This window comes from Gossypium arboreum, chromosome 1 (genome assembly GCF_025698485.1).
Source record: "Gossypium arboreum isolate Shixiya-1 chromosome 1, ASM2569848v2, whole genome shotgun sequence".
NCBI lineage: Eukaryota > Viridiplantae > Streptophyta > Magnoliopsida > Malvales > Malvaceae > Gossypium > Gossypium arboreum.
Window position 1 is genome coordinate 86,411,954 of NC_069070.1, and position 7,775 is coordinate 86,419,728.

Genomic DNA, 7,775 nt, shown 5'->3' on the forward strand with positions numbered 1-7,775 from the left:
TAAAGTGATTCATTTAGCTATGTGAACGTAATACTTTAGTCAAAGCTGATTTCATTACTTGAAACTTACTAAGCAATAAAATGCTTACCCGTTGCTTTGGCTCTTTGTTTTCTAGATTTTGTTCGTTAGCTATCAGATTCGGGATCATCAAGTCAAGTCATCCACACTATCAAAGCCCTTTGGTACTCTTTTAGTTGAACTCTGGATATGGCATGTATAGGACTACCCTTTGCTGTTTTTCAAGTACGTTTTGTGATGTATGTGTGTACAACCATGCGAAAATGGCTCGTAGAAGTGGAGTATGGCATTAGACCATTTGTGTTTATGTATGTATATATGGTTTCATGATGTGACTATGGACTGGAATGGGAAGTGTTGGGCAATGATCAGCCCTTGGAAGGGCTAAACATGATCATAGGTGGACCTATGCATGACAAAACTCTAGTTGGTCCATGGAAACCACGAAATAGGTAAAGTTTACCTGAAAACAGATGCTGACAGCAGCAGTGGTGTGGATGTGAAAAATTAATTAAAATAGCAGGAATGGAATTAAATAGTGAATAAATTATGTAAATGAACCTTGATGAATCTACTTTTATATGGAAGAAACGAAACGGTCATATGAGTTGTATGTTAAGAGATATTTAGGTTTTCGTGAAACAGGGCCAGAACTGTTTCTGGATTCCCTGTTCCGACTTTGGAAATTCATTGTAAATTAACCAGAGATAATTAGGAGTCATTCCATATATGTATAGATTCCTCCTTGAGTCTAGTTTCTATATAAACAAACGGCATCAGTATTGAAGCCCTGTACAGGGAGATATCCAATTCGTAATGCGTGAAGGTCAGTGTAGTCGAACCCTGGATTAGGGGAGACTTTATCTAATAAACTGTACTAATTGGCCTAACCAAAAATTCTAGAAAAAAATATGTTGATGGAAACATGAGTCTAGTTTCAGGGAAAAATTACGAAACTGATTTTTGAGCTTTAAAACTCAAGATATGATTTTTAAGGCGACAGTGATGCAGTAACCAGCTAGTCTGGAAATTTTTTTATGGACTGTGAAAACAATTAAGTTAAGTCTGTGTGCACCTTGTGTTCGACTCCGGTAATGGACTCGGGTACGGGGTGTTACAGTTCAGGCCCAGACCGTTACTGTATGCACTGTTATTGTTGACCGATAGGGGATTACACACTGAGTTTTTGTAAACCCACCCTTCTTTTAACTGTACAGGTAATCCCCAGCCTTAAACGATTTGGAGTCGCGAGGGACTCAATGGTGGCCACACGTCCGGAGATTGGTTGTTAATAACTCAATTTATTTAAGCTTTCATATTTGGGTTGTAGTTATGTAATAAGGCCATTTGGGGGATTTTGACTTTTAATGGGCTTTTGATTTCTTATATTAAACTGCTAGTCTAGGAAAACTCGAGTTTTCAAACTATTCACGATTTTCTAAAGAACATGAGCTTTAAACAAAAAAGTTTTCAAAAGAGATTCCATGATATAAGTTGAATTAATATCCCAAAGGCAAATATTTTGAGGAAACGTATGTGACGAGATGATTTCCTAACCCCGTACAAAAGGTTTTACTTTTAGAAATAAACTTTTACCGACAACTCGATTTTTGAATGACACTTTGATGCAACACACCAGATTTAGCCGTAGCGTCTAGGCCGGGTTTGGGGTGTTACAGTAAGTGTAGGGTTGGTATGGGTGGTGTGTTGGCTAGATCGGGGTGGGATGCATCCTCATACTGTTGCATATCTGTTTATGAGATCTGTCGCTGTATTGGGCTTAGGCCCACTTGTTCTGTTTTTGGTTTGGGCTAGGCCCAATTGATTCTATTATGGGCTATGACCCAAATGATATTATAGTAGGCTTTGGCCCACGTATGCTCTGAACTGGACTGTACTATTACTGTTAAAGGGCTCTTGCCCAGACTGTTTTTGTTTCTAGTTCAGTATACTAATTATTACTCTAGTAAGGGGATTACACACTGAGTTTTCACAAACTAACCCCGTTTATTAACTGTGCAGGTAATCCCCAGCATTAGGAGGATCGGTGCTGCGAGGGACTCCGAGATGGCCACACGGTTGCCTTTGGACTTTCTTTATGTTTTAGATTCTGTTTTGGGTTTTCAACTTTTGTAATAAGGCCTCTTAAAGTTTCTGGATTTTAACTTTGGTTTTTATTTACTTCGATTTATAATTGCTTTTAAACAACACTACATTTTCTCAACATTTTCGGAACGATTTCTCAACTTAGTTTTTTTGACATCACGTTTTCGTAAATTAGTTACTTTTAAAATTAGCTTCCTGATAAACCGTAATTTATACATATTTCTATCCCATGCTTAGCACATTTTATGGATGATTTTTCCTTAGATTTGGTGAATTCGATGCCCCTAATGCCTTAATTTCATGTTTTAAACTTAGGTGAGCATAGGAGAGTGAAAAGAATTAGAAACAGGCCAAAACGGAGAAAATAGGCCAACGTACGAAATCAACACAGCCTAGACTTCCTCACACGGGCAGACCACACGACCGTGTCCATTTGGCAGAATTGAAGCACGACTCACACGGGTAGATCACACGCCCGTGCCAATTTAATAGCCTTGACCACAGCCTTAAGCAATCACACACGGGCGTGTCCCTACCGAGCCCAAGTTTAGTCCAATTCGGAAATGGCCAATTTTGAGGGCTCTTAGGCATTCCAAAGCCTATAAATACACCCTAGAAGAGGAGAAGATGGAGACATAGGGAAGGAAGCAAGGAACTGCTCAAGGAAAGCCGATTGATCCATCTCAGAAGCCAGATTCATCATCAAGACTAAAGATCTCCCCTCAATTTCCCTTCAGGAGTTTTGGGTTTTTCTTTATGTTTTGTATTCATTATTCTTCTAAGATGTTTACCTTTTTTATGAACTAAAACCCCTAAATACCTAAGGGGAATGAAACCTAAGACAGATCTTGTTATTATTATCTAAATTGTATGATAAATATTTGATTTGTTCTTAATTATGTGTTATTAATTCTTATCTTGATATTCTAGGATATTGATTCAAGTTAAGCTCTTATTCAGAGGAGGAATAGACCCTGTCTAAGAGTACATTTGTAATAATTAAGCGTAGTTGATTGCGCGCCTAGAGATAGGGTGATAAGATTTTGCCGAATTAGGGTGAAACCTAATAAGGGGATCCATAGATCGAGTTAATGCAACCCTAGGGAGTTAATTAGAAAGTGATTTCAATTATTCAACCTAGGGTTAGACGTTGTTATTCTCGAGAGGGATAATAATATAACTTAGGGATTTCTACGGATCAAGTCAAATGAATAAATCATCCGAGTTAGAGTCAAATAATAAGTGAAGTCTAGGTGGATTTTTCCTTAGGTATTGTCTTAATTCAATCGTTTTTCCAAAAGTAATTCCCCAATTCTATTTTCTCTGAATTCTTAGTTTAGTTAATTAGTTAGTTAAAACAAACCCCATTATTCTTAGGCTAGATAATAAAAAGACAGTCATTACTAGTACTTTTAGTTCCTTTGGGTTCGACAATTCGGTCTTGCTAAAATTATAATACTGTTTGATAGGTACACTTTCCTTCATTGTGATAATAGTTAGTTTCACGAACGATTCATTATAAATATTTAAAACCTGTCACGAATATCACGTATCAAATTTTTAGCGCTATTGCCAGGGAACTAAGATATTAGGAACACTCGATTTTTATTACTTTAGCCATTTACTTTTACTGCAATTTAAATTTTATTCTAATTTTTATTACTAATTCTTATTTTTCCCTTTTTCTCGCAGGTTCTTATAGTTTATGACTAGAAGAAACCTCTCAGGACCATTACTTTTTGACAGTGAGATCGATCGCACAGTTCACAGAAACCAAAGAGAAATAAGGCGAAGCTTAAGATACACAGAGAATAAGCAAAAGGAAAATATTCAAACCACAACCGAGAAGATGGCTGAAAACCAAGAAAATCCGCTACCTCCTGCGATTGTTGTTAATCAAAATCCTACTCCGCGCACTATGTATGATTATGCTAAACCTTCTTTAACAGGAACTAAATTGAGCATAGTTAGACCTACTGTAGCTGCAAATACTTTTGAACTGAAACCTAACACAATTCAAATGATACAGCAATTTGTCCAATTTGATGGTTTGCAAGACGTAGATCCCAACGCTCACTTGGCAAACTTTTTGGAACTATGCGATACATTTAAAATCAATGGTGTTTCTGATGATGCCATACATCTTTGGCTGTTTCCCTTTTCGTTAAGGAATAAAGCTAAACAATGGTTGAACTCGTTACCACGAGGGTCAATCACTACTTGCAAACAAATGACCAAAAAAATTTTATTAAAATATTTTCCACTGGCAAAAACAGCCAAATTACGTAATGATATCTCTTCTTTTGTGCAGATGGATTGAAAAACACTCTACGATGCATGGGAGAGATACAAAGACCTTTTAAGAAGATGCCCTCACCATGGGTTACCATTTTGGCTATAGGTTCAAACGTTCCATAATAGCCTAAATCTTTCGACTCGGAAGATGGTTGACGCAGCTGATGGCGGAACCATCAATAATAAAACACCTGAAGATGCCTATGAATTTATAGAGGATATGTCACTGAATAACTATCAGTGGCAAGTCATGAGGACAAAGCCAACGAAAACAGTCGGCGTTTATAACATCGATTCAGTCACCATGCTCTCTAATCAGGTAGAACTCTTGTATAATAAAATTGATGGTTTTCTTAGTTCTTCACAGGTTCACCCAGTAATGCAGTGCGAAGCAAATGGAGGTGGATCGAGCAATTCAGAATACCCACCTTATGGCCACAACATGGAGAACAAGCAGTTAAATTACATGGGTAATAATCCTCGATCTCAAAACAAACCTTATAGTAATACTTACAATGCAGGTTGGAGGAATCACCCAAATTTTTCATGGGAAGGCCAAGGAAATCAAAAACCACCACCCCCTCTAGGCTTTCAACAACCACCATACCAGCAAGAGAAAAAACTGAACCTTAAAGAGATGCTAACCAAATCCATCTCGGTGTTAGAGACTCATTTTTAGAATACCGAGACGGAACTCAAAAATCAATAAGCATCAATCCAGGGGCTTGAAACTCAGATTGGACAGCTCGCCAAATTGATTTCTGAATGACCACAAGGTAGCCTGCCAAACAACACTGAATCTAACCTAAGGGAGCAACTCAACACGATTGCCCTTCAAGATGAGGAAGGGCTAGTTGCAGAACCAAGGCCAGAAACGGTGGTAAGCAAAGGTAAGGATGAGGTAGGCGACAATGAGCCAACGCCAATAATTACAGAATATAAACGTCTTGTGCCATACCCCAATGCGACAAGGAAAGACCGATCAGACGAACAATTTGGTAAATTCCTTAAAATTTTCAAGAAACTACATATTAACTTACCGTTTATTAAAGCCCTTTCACAAATGCCGAACGTAGTCAAATTTTTAAAAGAGCTTTTAGCAAATAAACGAGAGTTAGATGAAAGGTTGCATGTGGAGCTGAATGTGGTTTGCTCAGCCATTCCTCAGAATAAGCTACCCAACAAACTAAAAGATCCAGGGAGTTTTACGATTCCTTGTTTAATTGGTAGTTTAGATGTTAACAATTCGTTGGCTGATCTAAGGGCTAGTATCAATGTTATGCCTTACAAATTGTTTAAGCAACTAGGTCTAGGGAAACCCAAACAAACTAGGATGAGCATTCAATTAGCAGATAAAACTATCAGATTTCCTAGGGGTATCATTGAAGACATACTCGTTAAAATTGACAAATTTATATTCCCAGTTGATTTTGTTGTTTTAGACATAGAAGAGGACAGTAATGTTCCTTTAATTTTGGGAAGGCCCTTTTTAGCAACTGCTAGAACAATTATTGATGTTGGCACAGGTGAACTCACACTTCGTGTAGGAGACGAAACCATCAACAGTCAAGCTCGCAGCTCGAACAACATATCAAAATTTGAAGGTGATTGTACAAATTGTTCTACTAAGACTGATCATACAGTGCAACCTATTTTGCAGGAAATAAGTTGGAAGGACACACATAAGCTATGTTCAATCCACAACAAAGAATCTACCCATGAAGAACGAAGGTTACGAATTGAGGAGTTAGATGAATGGCTGATATTTAAACCAAGAAAACACGATAAACCAAACTACGCCATAACGAGCTTAATGCCTCACCAAATCAACTTAAGGTTGGCAATAAAGTTTCATTAGATGCCGCAGATCCTCACATTGACACTATGACAGCCCAAAATTGACCCTAGTCGGAATGTGGTTTCGAGACCACAAAACCGAGGCATAAAAATAATTTAAAATTTATTTTGATGCCTATAATATGTGTGTGCTCATGTGTGACATTTTTGATGATTGATTTAGTGTTATAAAGGTGAATTCCACTAGAAAGGACTTAGTAGTGAACTTTGAAAGTACGATAGGAAATGTGTGATGACTAATTAAAGCATGCATGCAAAACAATGGACTTGCATGTCAAATTCCCCTTTATAGGTGGTGCACGGCCATGACATGGTTTATGGGCAAAGAAAACATGTTGAAACATGTTTTGTTAATGGAGCATGAAAGAAATGATTAATAATTAGATGTGGGAAGAGAAACAAAAAAAAATGTGTGTGAGTGTAGCATTCCCCCATTGCCGTGCAACTAAGAAAGAAAACAAAAAATTTTGTTCATCCTTGTTCTCTCCTTTTGGCCGAAAATACTAAGAGGAAGAAGAGATTTTTGCTTCATTTTCTTTGTTTAGAAGAGATCTAGAAGGAGATTTGGCTAAACTTGCATCAAGATTAAGGTATGTATGAGGTTGTGTCATGAGATTCATGCATGTTTTAGTTGCCAACTTGATGTTCATGTTAGCCATGGTTCAAATCCTTGTTATGCCATGGAAGTGGTATTTGGTCAAAGTTGATATTGTGATAAAGCCATTGCATGCTAAATGTGAAGCTTGATGATGATGCATGCAATGATGGATTGACTACTCTTGAAATTTCTTTTTAGTATTCTTGAGTAGGGCATTGAGTCCTTTGTTTAACCATGACCAAAAATTTAAAAGGAGTATGGTGTGTGAGGTATTCGGCCATGGCATGCTCATGAGCATGGTTTATGTTTCTTGCATGTTAGTTAAAATTTGTGTTTTGGATGGTTATGAACCCCTTGAAATTGACCTTGCACCTATATGTGTATATGTGTTTGCACATGATGATTTGGTTATGAAGTAAATGATAAATATGTTTGTTTAAAGAAGAAATGGTTGAAGAATGTTTGTGAAACTTGCATGTATATTCGGCCTAGTACTTATATGGTGTGAAAATCTCAAATTTATTGTTGATTTGTGCAAGTATGACTAAGTATAATCGGCCATATGAGTGCTTGATGCTATGTTATAATTATTGAGCTTAAGTATGTGGATGTAAGTGTGTGCGGCCTTATAAGGGCTAAGTACCTTGGATTCCCTTTGATATTCAAAGCGATTAAATCAATTTATTTGTTAACATTAAGCTCAAGAGCAAAGGGAACTAGCTCCAATAAAGGAAAAGAAAAGGTGATTGAATAGCCGTTGGAAGCGCTCGATAATCTCCAAGGTAAGTTTTAGAGTATCGAAACTTAGATTTTGATTCGATTGAACAAAGTAATAAGCAATTGAAATTGTGCCCTTGTATGTGGCCATTGAGCGAAATGATATTCTTGATTAAGTAAATTG

At 37.2% G+C, this 7,775-nt stretch overlaps 1 non-coding gene across 1 annotated transcript; it reads right to left on the reverse strand.

Moving 5' to 3' along the window:
• Positions 1-4,402: 4,402 nt before the first annotated feature.
• LOC128282250 (small nucleolar RNA R71) lies at positions 4,403-4,509 on the reverse strand. Its single transcript, XR_008272463.1, has one exon. It is a non-coding gene; the product is annotated as a small nucleolar RNA R71 (small nucleolar RNA).
• Positions 4,510-7,775: the final 3,266 nt, after the last annotated feature.